The sequence below is a fragment of the Protopterus annectens genome, chromosome 5.part1, assembly GCF_019279795.1.
Source record: "Protopterus annectens isolate FY-2018-M chromosome 5.part1, PAN1.0, whole genome shotgun sequence".
Classification (NCBI taxonomy): domain Eukaryota; kingdom Metazoa; phylum Chordata; order Ceratodontiformes; family Protopteridae; genus Protopterus; species Protopterus annectens.
Window position 1 is genome coordinate 577,171,902 of NC_056736.1, and position 15,918 is coordinate 577,187,819.

At 44.5% G+C, this 15,918-nt stretch overlaps 1 protein-coding gene across 2 annotated transcripts in view; it reads left to right on the plus strand.

Annotated features, from left to right (window-relative positions):
• The window catches only part of PSPC1 (paraspeckle component 1), a 1,021,476-nt gene that overhangs the window by 409,618 nt on the left and 595,940 nt on the right, over positions 1-15,918 (plus strand). The window lies entirely within an intron of this gene.

The window sequence follows — 15,918 nt, forward strand, 5'->3', positions numbered from 1 at the left end:
TGCTGCAGTCCTTACATATGGGTAGTCCGCTGTCCTCGGTCGGCCCGAATACCAAAGTATTAGGCTGACGTCGGTCAAGGCGCTTAAAACTGACATCAGGACGTCAGGGTACAAAAGCGCATGACCGACGTCATTTCCTCAGTCTTTTTTGCCGCATGGTCCGATGCAGAAGCAGCGTTGCAAGTGCCGTTCGGCGTTCTGAAATTTTTCGAATTCGGAGTTTCAGACCGAGTCCAAGTTGGCTAAGTACCCCGTTGGGGAATATTTTGGTTTTTTCTTGCCTCAGTGTTTTACCGGATGTCAGAAAAAGTGAATAACTGTATTTCTTGTAGGAAACAGATACCGCATAGGGATTATCATTCTTTGTGTATTCCTTGTTTGGGGCCTGAGCACGACGTTGTTGGGTGTCGCTTTTGTGCTAGGTTCAATAAACGCACTATTAAGCGAAGGTTAGATTGTGCTAGGCTGGTCTTTGGGAAGCGGTGCAATTATAATATGCCGTCGGATTCTCCGGCGCCCGCTTCTGCGAAGAAGCGCAAAGACAAAGCAGCTAAACCCAGGCAAGATGAGTCGTCCGTTCCGGACGCCGGTTCTTTAGAGTCTTCAGTGGAACCGGTGGTTCCGACGGAGACTTTTCTGGAGTCTCAGGGGGAGACTTTGATTTTGCAGGAGGTGGTCTCTCAGGAGGCAGGTCAGGCTGAAGGGGCTTCTCAAGTTACTGTAATCCCCTCCCTTCCTAGGGTGGTTAGGCCTTCTCCTTCGGTTTCCAAGGCTTCTCCCAGAGGCAGGCCAGTTTTAGCTTCTGTTGGTGTCACTCCTAGTTCAGCAGGGTCTGTGCCTAAGAAGCACATGCTTAAAATGGCAGAAGATTTGATTACTATGATTAGAGGTTCTTTGCCCCCTCCTGATAAGAGGCCTAGGGTGGAACCAGAGTTGGGAAGTTTTGAGCAGGCTTCGATGTTTCAGAGTCTTCAGCTGAAGACTTACAGGAGTACTCTCCTTATTCTGATTCTGATGCAGATGATTCCACTCCTTCTGCTTCTCCTCCAGAGGATTTTTCTTTTTCAGAGACACTTCATTCTATGAGGGAACATTTTAAGTGGGAAGGTCAGGACTTCTCTGATTCTAGGAAAAGGCTTAGGGAGTTTTGCTGTTACCCCAGCATAGGCCCTTGGCTATACCCCTGTTCTGGATGTTGTGGAAGATGTGTTTGCAGAGGCTTCACTTAATCCTGATTCTCTGCCTCCTGCTCCTGTTAAACCGGATAGGTATTACAGGGTGCTTGAGGCTCATAAATATCTTTATAAGAGTCCTAGGGCGGACCCAGAAACTATTAGTCAGGGACCTAAGGGTGTCAAGGCCTCTGTTGTAAAAAATCTGGTTCCTCTAGATAAAGAAGCCAGAGCTTTGGATAGATGGGGAAAGAAGGTCTATACATCTTCTACCTTAGCTATGAGGGCTTTGAATTGCCAGTTTCATATGTTGAAATATCAAAACTTTCTTCTTTCTCAATTGAAGTCTAAGGTGGATGCTCTGGCGGAAGGCATTGAGTGTAAAGAATTACAAGATTTGGTGCATGTCTCTGAACAGGTGGGTAAGCATTCATTACAGTGTGGTTTTGATGCTGTGCAGGCCTCGTCTAGGGTGGCTGCCACTGGCTCAGTTCTTCGCAGGCATGCCTGGCTGAAGGATCAGAATTTATCTGACCATGTTAAGACAAGGATTTTGGATGCTCCTTTGCAGTCTGATGTGTTGTTTGGTTCACCTGTGGAGTCAGTCTTGAAGAAAATGGAAGACAAGGCTAAGTCTATGCAGGCTGTTAAAGTTTTTTTGCAGGTTCAGCCTCCGAAGTTTAGTAGGAATTGGCCTGCTAAGGGGTGGACGTATCCTTCTTATGATTCTCAGTCTAGGGGTAGATCTAGACGTGGTAGGGGCAGAGCTCAGAGTTCTTTCAGGCCTAGAACAGGGAGTTCACCTGCACAATCTTCGGGTGAGGGCAGGGGCCAGTCCTTTCGTAAACAGGCCCAATGACCTACTTTTTCAGCTGCCAGATCCTTCTTGCCTGGCAGCACCTTTGGGAGGAAAGTTAGCACTCTTCGAGGAAAATTGGATGTTGATTACCCAAGACAAATGGGTACTGGATATCATACACCAAGGTTACAAGTTTTATTTCCATACCTTGCCTCCTTTCAAAGGCATGCCGGACGTTAGAGGCTCGCAAACAAATTTCTCTGCTACTTCAAATAGGGGCCATACAACCGGTCCCTCTGCCAGAAGTGGGCCTAGGATTTTATTCTCGCCTGTTTCTAGTACCAAAGAAAGGAAACACGTGGAGACCAATTTTGGATTTATCTATCCTCAACACATATCTGGACATTCCCAAGTTCAAAATGTTGACGTTACAACAGCTTTTACCTCTGCTGGGCAAAGATCACTGGATGGTGACTCTGGATCTCAAGGAGGCTTACCTTCATGTTCCCATCAGGCCCAGTTGCAGGAAGTATCTGCGTTTTCGGGCTGGGACTTCACATTATCAGTTCTCTGCATTGCCCTTTGGCTTATCTACTGCGCCCAGAGTGTTCACGAAGGTTCTGGCTCCAGTGGTAGCTTTCTTCAGGCTAAGAGGAATACAGATCTATCCTTATTTGGACGATTGCCTGATTCTGGCCCAAGAAAAGGACGAACTTCTTCATCATTTACAGTATGTGATGGCAGTGTTAAGATGCCTGGGGTATTCTGTGAACGAAATAAAGTCCAGTCTAGTACCCTCTCAGGACATGTGCTTTCTGGGTGTGAGACTGAATACAGCATCCCAGATGGCCTTTATGACCCCGGACAAACAAAAGAATCTTTCTCTTTACTTCCACCAGTTGTCTCGTCAGTCCAGGCTGACTGCAAGGACAGTCCTGCAAGCCTTGGGGTTCATGGCATCTTGTGTTCTGGTACTTCCCAATGCCAAACTGCATATGAGGAAGCTACAATGGTATCTCAAGAATGTATGGACACAGCACTGCCAAGATTTGGACACTGTCATTCAGATAATACCTTGCATTCAAAAGGAATTTTTGTGGTGGGCTCAGGAATGTCACCTAAACAAGGGACTCTCTGTCACCCGACCAGAGGCGAGTCAGATTTTAACGACAGATGCCTCAGACAAAGCTTGGGGAGCTCATCTAAATGGAAAATGGATACAAGACACGTGGCCTGCCAGACTTCAACATCTACATATCAACTTGAAGGAGATGTTAGCAGTCCAATTTGCACTGATAGCTTTCAAGGATTTACTTCTTCCAGGGCAGGTGTTGATTCAAACAGACAACACAACTGTCATGTGGTACATTAACAAGCAAGGGGGAACGCATTCTTATCCTCTATGCAGACAAGCAATGATTTTGTGGGAGACTGCTCTCAGTTTACAGCTAAATCTTCAGGCAAGGTTTCTGCCAGGAGCACAGAACTCCTTAGCAGATGTGTTGAGCAGACAAATTATGGATCCCCACGAGTGGAAATTGGATCCTCAAGTATTTCAGAGATTGACAGTGTTATGGGGAACTCCAGACATAGATCTGTTCGCTTCTCCACTAAATTACCAGCTGCCAAAGTTTTGCACAAAAAGGTTTCATCCCACAGCTTGGAAAGTGGATGCTCTCTCATTCAATTGGAGCAATCTTCACATGTATACCTTTCCACCTCTGCCTCTCCTCCCAAAGGTACTGCTGAAAGTCAGACAGGACAAGCCAAACATGATTTTAATAGCTCCAGATTGGCCTCGACAGCACTGGTACCCATTACTGAGAAGTCTGGTACAGGAGCCTCCGTGGCCTTTGCCTTCGATTCCTCACCTGCTGTCTCAGGAGAACAGTCATTTACTCAATGTCAAACTTCATTCTCTACATCTGACAGCCTGGCATATTCTGTTTTAAACCCTGGAGGGTCTCAGCTTCCACAACAAGTTTTGAATGTTATTTTGGAGGCCAGAAGGCCTAGTACAAGGAAAGTTTACGCAGATAAATGGAGGAGATTTTTATTTTGGAGTACAGCAAAGGACTTTGATGTTTCTAAACCTAATTTAAGTGTTGCGCTTCAATACCTTACTAAGTTATTGGACAAAGGTTTGTCCTTCTCCTCTATAAAAGTTCATGCTGCAGCAATTTCTGCTCACTATGACTGTGACCCACCATTATTTTCTCAGCCTTTGTTTAAACAATTTCTTAGAGGGGCAAAGAATATAAGACCCCCACGTAGAGCTCCTACTCCTGCTTGGGATCTCAATTTTGTGTTGGAGAAACTCACTCTACAACCTTTTGAGCCTGCAGCATCAGCAGAGTTGAAATATTTATCATGGAAGACTGCTTTTTTGTTGGCCATTACCTCTGCGAGAAGGGTTTCTGAATTACAGGCCCTTATGGCAGTTGAGCCTTTCTTGATTTTCCACAAGGATAGGGTGTCTTTGCGTACTAACCCTTCTTTTATGCCTAAAGTGGTTTCTAGTGTGGCTTTAAACCAAACTATTCATTTGCCTACTTTTTATGCAAACCCCCAAAATAAAGGGGAAAGGATTTTGCACACTTTGGATATACACAGACAGTTGCGATATTATTTGAGCAGAACTAAAGGGTTCAGGCAGTCTCAGCAGTTGTTTGTTTCTTTTGCTTTGGGTTCTCAGGGCAAACCTGTTTCTAAACAAACTGTTTCTAAGTGGATTGGGTTTTGTATTGCTTTCTGTTATTCCCATCATGGTAAGGAGATTCCAGCTGGGATTAGGCCTCATTCCACTAGGGCTACTGCCACTTCTACAGCTTTTTGAGGGGGTGGCTACTAAAGATATTTTGGAAGCAGCTACTTGGAGTTCAGTGCATACTTTCTCTAAGCATTACCACCTTCCACTTTACTCTAAATCTAGGGCTGGATTTGCCACTGCAATTTTACAGGGCATGTTGGCAGCTCCTAATGCTGTATAGTTTTGCCATCCTCCCTTACCTCTGCTTTGGGATTCTACCCATATGTAAGGACTGCAGCAATGTGAGATGAAGAACATAGTACAGTTTTGTACCTACCATAAATGTAGATGTTCGAAGATCCACATTGCTGCAGTCCAATTTACCCTCCCTCCTTCCCCTCTGTTGTTGAAGGTGGTGGTATGGTTTGTGTTGTACATATTGTAAATATGGTTAGTGCACGGGCCTTCTGACATCTGGGGCAAGAAAAGACTGAGGAAATGACGTCGGTCATGCGCTTTTGTACCCTGACGTCCTGATGTCAGTTTTAAGCGCCTTGACCGATGTCAGCCTAATACTTTGGTATTCGGGCCGACCGAGGACAGCGGACTACCCATATGTAAGAACTGCAGCAATGTGGATCTTCGAACATCTACATTTATGGTAGGTACAAAACTGTACTTTTTCTGTTCTCTCTAGCGCCTCGGCAAACAGCCTTTACAGAGTAAATTATTCATCACATTGACACTCACCTTACATTTTATACAACTTCAAATCATTCCTAAGTTAATTACATCCAATTATTCAATCAACCACATCACTTTTTTAAAAGAATAAAATGCATAAAACACTACACATTTTAAAGCTACAGTTGCTAAAGCAAACTCTTCCATGAACAATCATAATTTAAACCATACGGTTTAAGCGTGTTAAATTTTAATATAAAATATAATTCTTTTTTCCTTAATATTTGTTTTATACATTTATCATTTAAATACTTTGTATTTTCAATACTATCTAACACTGTGACCCTAACATTCTCCATATTGCCACCATGATATTTTTGAAAATGCCCTGCCAACGGACTGGTTTCCTTATTTTTCAAAATATCCCTAACATGTTCCTTAATTCTACATGCTAAGGTTCTTTTTGTCTCTCCCACATAAAACTTTTTACATGGGCATTCAATTCCATAAACAACCGCTGTAGAACTGCGGTATAATAGTACAGTTTTGTACCTACCATAAATGTAGATGTTCGAGTGTATATCCTGCTGCAGTCCAGGTTACCCTCCCTCCATCCCCTCTGACCTAACTAACTAACTAAAACTTCACAATACCTTAAAACCTGATACTATCTTTGTGATGTATTTGCTTATAGCTGGAGGGATGTTTTGTTTGTGCTAAACTTTTTAGATTGGTACTATTTACTGACCACCTTTTTGGGGGCACCTGACATCTGGGGCAAGAAAAACTGAAGAAAATGGCGTCGGATGCATCATATATACCCCTGGCGCACTGACGTCAGGGAAGAAGCGACAGCAGCCGATGCCGGACCGAGACTTTGGAATTCAGGCCGGCTGCGGGACCGCCTGACGACAGGATAACCCAAGTGTGATGACTGCAGCAGGGTATACACTCGAACATCTACATTTATGGTAGATACAAAACTGTACTTTACTCTTAGAATCAAACAATACTACACCACACACCAAAGATGAGAGTATGAAACAGCACAAAGCTCCGTTCAACCATCTTTGTTACGCTTTAGCTCCTTGGCAAAGATGCTCTTACTCTTAGAACCAACCCTTCCTTCATGCCCAAGATAGTGAATAGTGAATGGTCTTTCCCTAAATCAAGCCATCCACCTTCTTATCTTCTTCCCTTACCCACAGGGGGACAATGAGAGAGTACTCCATTCCCTGGATGTGCACAGACATCTCAGAATGTCCTTCTATTCTCATGTTGCAGTATTCTTACTGTGGGATCCTCCACCTCAGGCGACCCAAACGTCTTTTCCTATACAAAACTTTCAGCCTGGTTGCTGTTGGTGCATGGGACGTCACATGTTGAGCCATAAGCCAGGGACCTTAAATGTGACGTCTGCACGCACAGACCTTAGAACTTTTCTGTCATAGTCGAACATTACATTGATCGCTACGCTCCTCTTTATCAAGACATCCAAAAGTAAGTATCCCGTTGGGGATTTCTTACTTATATTACTTGCGCTTGGTTTGCTGGTTTTTATATTAGCTGTTGTCCACTAAGAAGGATAAATGCCAATGCGGCATCAAATTCTGCATAAGGACACCCATGACCATTGCGTCTTTTGTCTAGGCCGGGAACACGACCATACCTCCTGCATCATCTTCCAGTCCTTCGTGCATAAAACTGTTATAAGCCGTTTGGCTGCCCTTACCCTGTCCTTAGAATATCAAAGGCTTAAGAAGCTAGCCCTTGGGATGGATCTGGAATCAGCCTTCCCAATAGAACAGCCAAAAACAAAAAAAAAAAAAAAAAAAAAGTTTCACAGCCTACCACCACTGCCTCTCCATCATCGGACGTCCCACCAACCACTGATATAGGGGTTGAGGAACGTCCACTAGAGCAGTCTGCTTCTATGACTCCCCTCAAGATAGCCATATCCAAAGTGCCAGCTGGCACATCTGCAGAGATGTCTCAGACATCTGTTATTCCTGATGTCGAGGGCGAACCAGGTTCATTTAAACTCCCAAATACCGTTCCTTCCTTCCTTGTCTACAGACAGCACTAAGGTGGTGGATACAACAAATTCAAAGTAATCCAGGCCCTCCTCTGCCCACACCAGCTCAACACATGCACACACATGCTTCAGATCTGGGCTGGGGGGCTACTGTGAAGGAATTCAAGGTACAAGCCCCTTGGCTGACATCCCTCCTAAAAAAGCACATCAATGTCAGGGAAATGACGGCGGTTCTGTTAGCCCTGAAGACCTTTCTCCCTGTCCTTCAGCCAGGCTCACTGCTAATCTTCACAGACAACACCACTGTCGTGTGGTATATCAACAAATGAGGGGGGGACCAAGTTCTACCTCCTGTGCAGGCTGTCAGTGCAAATTTGGGAATTAGCCTCACAGAACAACATATCCCTACAGGCAACATACATCCCTTCCCAGGACAACTAGCAGGCAGATGTTGTGAGTGGATCATTCTCCCTACATCGTGAGTGGATGTTACACAGGGAAGTTTTCATAAATATTGTCCACCGAAGGGGTACCCTTCAGGTAGATCGGTTTTCCTCCCCCCTAACAGATAACTGACAATTCTGTACCAAGCACTACTCTCCACTAGCTTAGAGAGTGGACACCACCATCTCATGGAAGGGACGGTTTCTGTATGCTTTTCCACCCTTCCCTCTCATTCAGAAAATCCTCCTGAAGATGTTCTTCGTGTTTTACTGTTGCAGTCATTACATTTGGGCAATCTGCTGGTAGGTTGCCCTCAGTCGGCCTGAATAACAAAGTCTTGGGTCCTGCGTCAGTTGCTGTCTCCTCTTCCATGACGTCAGGTCATCAGGGATATAAAACATGCATCCGACGCCATTTTAATCAGTCTTTCTCGCCATACGGTGCCCCAAGCAGAAGCAGTTCGCAAGTGCCAGTCGGCCGACTCCTGAAATTTTCATTTTCGAGTTTCAGAACCGAAGTCTTCAAACTAAAGCTAAATAGCCCGTTGGGGAAACTTTTTCTTGCTCCTTACCAATGTCAGTAAAAGTTAATAATTGCATTACTTGTGGGAAGCAAATACCTCATAAGGATTTTCATTTGTACTGTATTCCTTGCCTAGGCCCTGACCACAACGTGCCTTGCTGTCAGTTTTGTGCTAAATTTAACCAACGCACTATTAAGCGTCGGTATATTTTTGCTTCTAAATATTTTGGTTCAAGATTTAACTAGCCTGAAATGTCATCAGTTAGCAATCCGACTACCGGAGTTCACAAAAAACGCAAGGAAAAAGACAGAGACAGACCGTCGAGGTCCAAAACCGACGACGAAGCTTCTCCTAAGCCAGTCGGTGAGGCGCTTTCGCAGCCCCTGATACCTGCTACTTTTGAGTCGCAGGCCTCTACCGAGACCCATTCGGAGTCCGGTATGCCACGAGATTTGCAAAGTATTGAACCCGCGGATGTCTCTCCCTTGGATGGGTCCAGAGCCGCTAAGCAGGCACCGGCTTCTGAGGGTGTTTTCAGGCCTCAACATTTCTATATTAAACTAATGCCATCAACAAAAACAAGGTCAAAAACAACCTCTGTGTCTAAAAAACCAATGCATGAGCCACGTGCTCAGGCCCCTATGCCTAAAAAGCCAGTGATCAAAATGGCTGAGGATTTAATTACCTTGATCAGGAATTCCCAATCCCCCCTGCTAACCAGCCTATGCCATGCACTGATTATGAATCTTCAGATCAGGTTTCCATTTCTTCTGATTCCTCTTCTGATCAGGAATTTTCTATTCCACCTTATGAGGATTCTGATGCAGAGGAATCCATCCCATCTGCATCTCCTCCTGAGGATTACTCTTTTGGAGAGACTTTGCATACTTTAATGGAACATTTTCACTGGGAGAGTCAGGACTTCTCTGAATCAAAAAAGAGGCTTAGGGATTACCTCCTTCTTTCTCAGCATAGGCCTTTGGCAATACCTCCTGTATTAGACATTGTGGATGATGTGTTCTCGGAATCAGGCATGGCTCCTGATTCCTTGCCTCCGGCTCCTAGTAAGCTAGACAGATATTACAGGGTTCCTGACTCTCATAAATTTCTTTTCAAAAATCCTGCTGCTGATCCTGAGACTATTTCTCAGGGTCTCAAGGGTGTTAAGGCTTCTACAGCCAAAAGTCCTACCCCTTCTGATAGAGATTCCAGGGCGCTGGATAGATGGGGTAAGAAGGTTTATACGTCTGCAACCTTGGCAATCAGGGTTTTAAACTGCCAATTTCATATGCTTAAATAACAACAGCATGTTATGGGCTTACTGAAACAGAAAATTATGTTGATTTCTGATTGTGTGGAAAGTACTGTTACAGGATTTATTGCATGCAGCAGAACAGGTTGGAAAGCATACACTACAATGTGGTTTTGATTCCTTGGAGGCCTCTTGTAGGGCAACCGTTACTGGATCAGTGATAAGGAGGCATGCTTGGCTCAAGGAGCAAAATCTGCCTGATCATGTTAAAGCTAAATTGTTGGATGCCCATTTGCAGCATGATACTCTGTTTGGTAATAAGGCAGAAGAGGTTTTAAAGAAAATGGAAGACAAAGCTAAATCTATGCAAACTGTAAAAGATTTTTTGCAAGTGCAGCCACCCAGGTTCAGTAGGCACTGGCCTACTAAAAATTGGTCCTTTCCTGTGTCCAACAGAGCCACTCAGGGCAAACCCAGGTGCTCAAAAGGCTCCAGATATCAATCACAGGGATCTTACAGGTCAAAGCAATGGGGTGTCTCCACCTCCAAATCTGTTGGTAAGAAAGCACAACCCACACAGTAAGCAGTCTCAATGACTTTCCTCTACCATCTCCAAGCACTTATCTTTTGGCAGCCCCCTTGGGGGGGAACTTAGCACTTCATGCTCAAAATTGGCAGTTAATTACCCAGGACAAGTGGGTCTTAAAAATAGTATCCCAGGGGTACAGATTTCATTTCCATACTTTGCCAATTCCAAACCGATGGCCGGATCTGCCACAAAACCAGTGGGCAGAGGCTCAGAAACAAGTCATGTCCCTCATGGATATGGGGGCTATTCAACCAGTACCAGAAAAGGAAAAAGGACAACAATTTTATTCAAGACTTTTCCTGGTACCCAGAAAAGACAATTCATAGCGTCCAATACTGGACTTATTGATTCGGAACACGTTCCTGGACATTCCAAAATTCAGAATGCTGAATTTACAATAGCTACTGCCTATGCTAGGCAAGAATGCTTGGTTGGTAACTCTAGACTTAAAAGAGGCATACCTGCATATCCCAATAAGGGAATCTTGCAGAAGATACCTCCGCCTTCAAAGCAGGCTTTTTGCATTACCAATTCTTTGCACTGCCCTTTGGCTTATCTACTGTGCCCAGGGTCTTTACAAAGTGCTTGGCACCAGTGATTGCATTCTGCAGACCAAGAAACATTCAAATTTATCCATATCTGGACGATTGTCTCATTTGGGCAGAGGACAAGGACACTCTTCTGCATCATCTGGCGTTTGTAAAAAGGCTTCTAGCATGTTTAGGGTACACCATAAACGAGAAAAAAAATCACAACTGGTGTCCTCTCAAATAATTACATTCCTGGGTGCAAGCTTGAATACAACTGCCCAGATAGCTTACCTCACGCCAGACAACCAACTGCAATTGACAACATACTTCAAACAAATTGCAACAAAACCCCAGTTATCTGCAAGACAAATTCTGCAGGCTTTGGGATTCATGGCATCCTGCAGTCTAGTAATTCCATATGCGAGACTGCATATGAGGAAACTTCAATGGTACCTAAAAAGTTTATGGAGTCAACATTGTCACAGCCTGGAAACAATGATCCCTTTCATTCCCTGCCTACAACAGGAGTTTCTTTGGTGGGCAGAGACATGTCACCAGAACAAGGGACCATCATTCACTCTACCCGCTGCCACTCAAACCCTAACTACAGACGCATCAGACTATGCTTGGGGGCTTACCTGGCAGGGAGATGCATTCAGGGCAAATGGAGCCCAAACCAAATGCATCTGCATGTCAACCAGAAAGAAATGCTAGCTGTTCAGAATGCTGTGACAGCCTTCAAGGACTTACTTCATCCAGGACAACTACTGATAAAGACAGACAACACCACAGTTATGTGGTACATAAACAAGCAGGGGGGGGGTACCCATTCCTACCCCCATTGCAGACTAGCCATGGCCTTGTGGTTCACAGCCTTGACTTACCAAATACATCTTCAAGCTCAGTTCCTGCCAGGAAAGCAAAATACTCTGGCTGACGACCTAAGCAGAAGTCTTATGGCCTTGCACAAGTGGAGACTGGATCCACAAATCTTCAACATGTTAACACAGAAATGGGGAAGCCCAGACATAGATCTATTTGCCTCTCCCCAAAACTATCAGTTGGACAAATTCTGCACGAGAACTCATCACAAAAAAGCATGGAAAGTGGATGCTCTATCCTTCAGCTGGAAAAACCTATCAGTCTATGCCTTTGCCCCTCTGCCTTTACTCTCCAAGGTCTTACTAAAAGTCAGACAGGAAAAAAACAAATATGATTTTAATTGTTCCAGACTGGCCTCGCCAACACTCGTATCCGCTTCTAAGGAATATGTCACACCTTCCTCCTCCGTGGTACTTGCCTCAGACACCTCATCTACTGTCTCAGCAGAACTGTCAAATCCTGCACTCTCAGCTCCAAACTCTGAGTCTTGCAGCATGGCTAATCAAATAATTATTCAAACCACATCTCTCAGTAAACCTGTGATGGATGTCATTTTGGAAGCCAGAAGGCCTAGTACTAGAAAATTTTATGCTGATAAATGGAAGAGATTCTGTACTTAGAAACAAACAGAGGGAATAGACACAGCAAAGCCCAGTATTCCTCAGATTTTACAATACTTAACTGAGATGCTTAACAAGGGCCTATCTTTTTCTTCAAGAAAAATCCATGCCTCTGCCATCTCGGCTCATTAGAACATAGAGCTTCCTCTCTTTCCTCATATATTGCTAAAACAGTATCTCAGAGGGGCCACAAATTTAAGGACTCTCAGGAGAGCGCCATCTCCCACATGGGACCTCAATTTTGTGCTGGAAAAACTCACCCTACTTCCTTTTGAACCAGCAGCTACTGCGGATATAAAATTTCTTTCTTGGAAGACAGCTTTTCTTTTGGCAGTCACTTCAGCTAGAAAGGTTTCAGAACTACAGGCTCTCATGGCAGTGGAGCCTTTCATTATATATCACACGGACAGGGTGGCCCTCAGAACCAATCCTTTCTTTATGCCTAAGGTGGTATCCAGTGTGGCTCTTAACCAAACCATTCATCTGCCAACTTTTTTCCCAATTCTGCAGAACAAGGGGGAGCGGATTCTGCATTCATTGGATGTACACAAGACAACTAAGATTTTACTTAAACAGGACAAAATCTCTAAGAAAGTCTGACCAACTACTGGTATCATTTGCTGCAGGATCAGAGGGGAAGGCTATATCAAAGCAGACTGTTTCTAAATGAATAAGCCACTGCATTCATTTCTGCTATTTGCACCATGGTAAACCTGTGCCCAAGGGGATTAGGTCCCATTCCACCAGGGCTGCCTCTACTTCAGCAGCTTTTCTCAGAGGGGTCCCAACCAAAGACATTCTAGAAGCTGCTACTTGGCACTCTGTTCGTACGTTCACAAAGCATTGCCATTTACCTCTCTCCTCTAAATTCAGGGCAGGCTTTGCCACTGCAGTCTTGCAGGGCCTTATAGCTGCTCTTAATGCTGTTTAGTTCCATCCATAGCTTTGGGATTCTACCCAGACGTAATGACTGCAACAGTGAAACACTAAGAACATAGTACAGTTGTGTACACTTACCATAAATGTAGATGTTCAAGTGTATTCACTGTTGCTGTCCGGGTTACCCACCCGCCATCCCTCATCCTATACCTTTTCTTTCCTTCACTATACTCAAAAGCCTTTGTGGTGTATTTGCTTTTAGTTGAAGGTAAATTTTATGTTTCTAAGGTGCATTTATATATTTGCTGTTTATTTATATATTTTTGCTCCCCATTCGGGGAGCACCAGAGATCTGGGGCAAGAAAAACTGATTAAAATGGCGTCGGCTGCATGTTTTATACTCCTGACGACTTGACATCATGGAAGAGGAGACAGCAACTGACACAGGACCCAAGACTTTGTTATTCAGGCTGACTGAGGGCAACCTGCCAACAGATTACCCAAATGTAATGACTGCAGCAGTGAATACACTCGAACATCTACATTTATGGTAAGTGTACACAACTGTACTTTCAGGAGAGACGTGCTACAAATCTTGCTGGGGACTCCCTACTGGCCAAGGCAGCATTGGTTCCCCCTTCTACAGTCACTTTCCAAGGCCAGTCACGACAAGTTACCTCATAAGGTGGGCCTACTCACACAACAGAAGGAAACTCTTGTCCGTCCACACCTAGAGATGCTGAACTGAACTCTCTGGGTGATAAAATTCTAGTGCCCTTCAGACACCACTACACAGAGGACTTGCTATCTATCCTGCATGAGGCCAGGAAAACTAATACAAGGAGATATTACAATTATAGATGGCAGAGATTCTCTATATAGTGTCTCCAAAGACTTGAGGACTCCTTTCTAGCAGATATCCTTTTAGTCTTAGCTTAAGTGTGTAAATTGATTAAAGGAGCCCTTTCATACTCTTCTGTGAAAGTACACCTCTCTGCTATCTCTGCCTGCCTACCTCCGGAACCTCCTTTACTCTCCAGGTTGGATGTAAAATTGTTCTTAAAAGGGATCTTACACATAAGACCTCCCAGAAAGCCTACTCCACCACCCTGGGACCTGAACTATATCCTGGAGAAACTTGCGCTGCCTCCTTTCTTACCAGACACTTCTTCATCACTGCACACGTGCATATGGAAAACATTCTTGCTGGTAGTCCTCACTTCTGCAAGAAGGGTGTCAGAGCTTCAGGCACTCATGGCATGCCCCTCTTACACTATCTTCCATAGAGACAGGGTGACCCTGCGCACACCAGTCCCTCCTTCATGCCCAAAGTGGTCAACGAACTTTCACTAAACCAATCCATTCATTTACCCACCCTTTTCTCCTCTTCTCAGAATGACAGTGAGAGAATACTACACTCTCTGGACATTAACAGGCAATTAAGATTTTATCTGGACAAAACCAAGTCCATCAGAAAATCAAACCAACTCCGTTTCCTTCCACCCCAGAGCCCTGGGCAAGGCAGTCTCCAAACAGACTATTTCCTGTTGATCAGAAATAACATTTTTTTCTGCTACTCATACCATGGAAAGGCCCTGAATCAGAGTATCAGGGTCCATTCCACTAGAGCAGTAGCTTCTTTCAAAGCCTTCCTCAAAGGCTTGGACACAGCTGCCATCCTTGAAGCAGCCACCTGGTCCACTGTGCATATCTTCACCAAACATTACAAACTGGACCATATATCCAGAGCAGGTTTTGCTAGGGCAATCCTGCTAGGATTTCTGGAATCTACTACCTCTTTCTCTAGCCTTCCTTCTTCCTGAGCTGTGGTACTCGCCCACAGTATGAGTACTGTAACATGAAAATAGAAGGACATAGAATAGTTGTGTAAAATCTTACCATAACCGTAGATGTCCTTCTCTTCCATGTTGCAGTATTCCTTCCCTCCCTCCTGATCCCCTTAAATAGATGCAGGACTAAGAGACTCCATTGAGCCCTTACCAGCACTACATCCATTCTGGATCAGTCTGTGGCATTTCACCTATCTGAAAGACATTTTTGGCAACTCCTAGGCTACTGTTTGACTTGGTAGATAGTTCTGAGGTCTATGCATACAGACGTCACATTTAAGGCCCTTGGTGTATGGCCCTATGTGTGAAGTTCCACACACCTAAAGCAACCAGGCTGAAAGCTTTTATATAGGAGCAAACGTTCAAGTCACCTGAGGCAGAGAGTCCCACAATATGAATACTGCAACATGGAAGAGAAGGACATCTATGGTTATGGTAAGATTTTACACAACTATTTTTACCTGCAGAAAACCAAACCCATCAGACAGGCTGATCAACTTAGTCGCCTTCCATCCCAGGCCCTAGGGAAGGCAGCAACTAAACAAACGATTTCAACCTGGATTTTCAAGGCTGTCAGTTTCTGCTACCAATTCCTTGGGAAATCCCTGCGGGGTACTGTTAAAGCACACTCCACCAGGGCTCTGGCCTCCTCAGGAGCCTTCCTCAGAAGTTTGGATACCTCTACCATTCTTGAAGCAGCCACTTGGTCATCAGTGCACACCTTCACCAACCACTACCAGTTAGACCATATTTTCAGAGCAAGGTCGGGCTTTGCTAGGGCTATCCTTCATGGATTCTTGGATACCGCCTCTAGACCACCACCTCCTTCTTTACAGTGAGCTTTGGCACTCCCCCATATGTGATGAATACTGCAACATGGGAATAGAAGGACATAGAAAAGTTGTGTAAA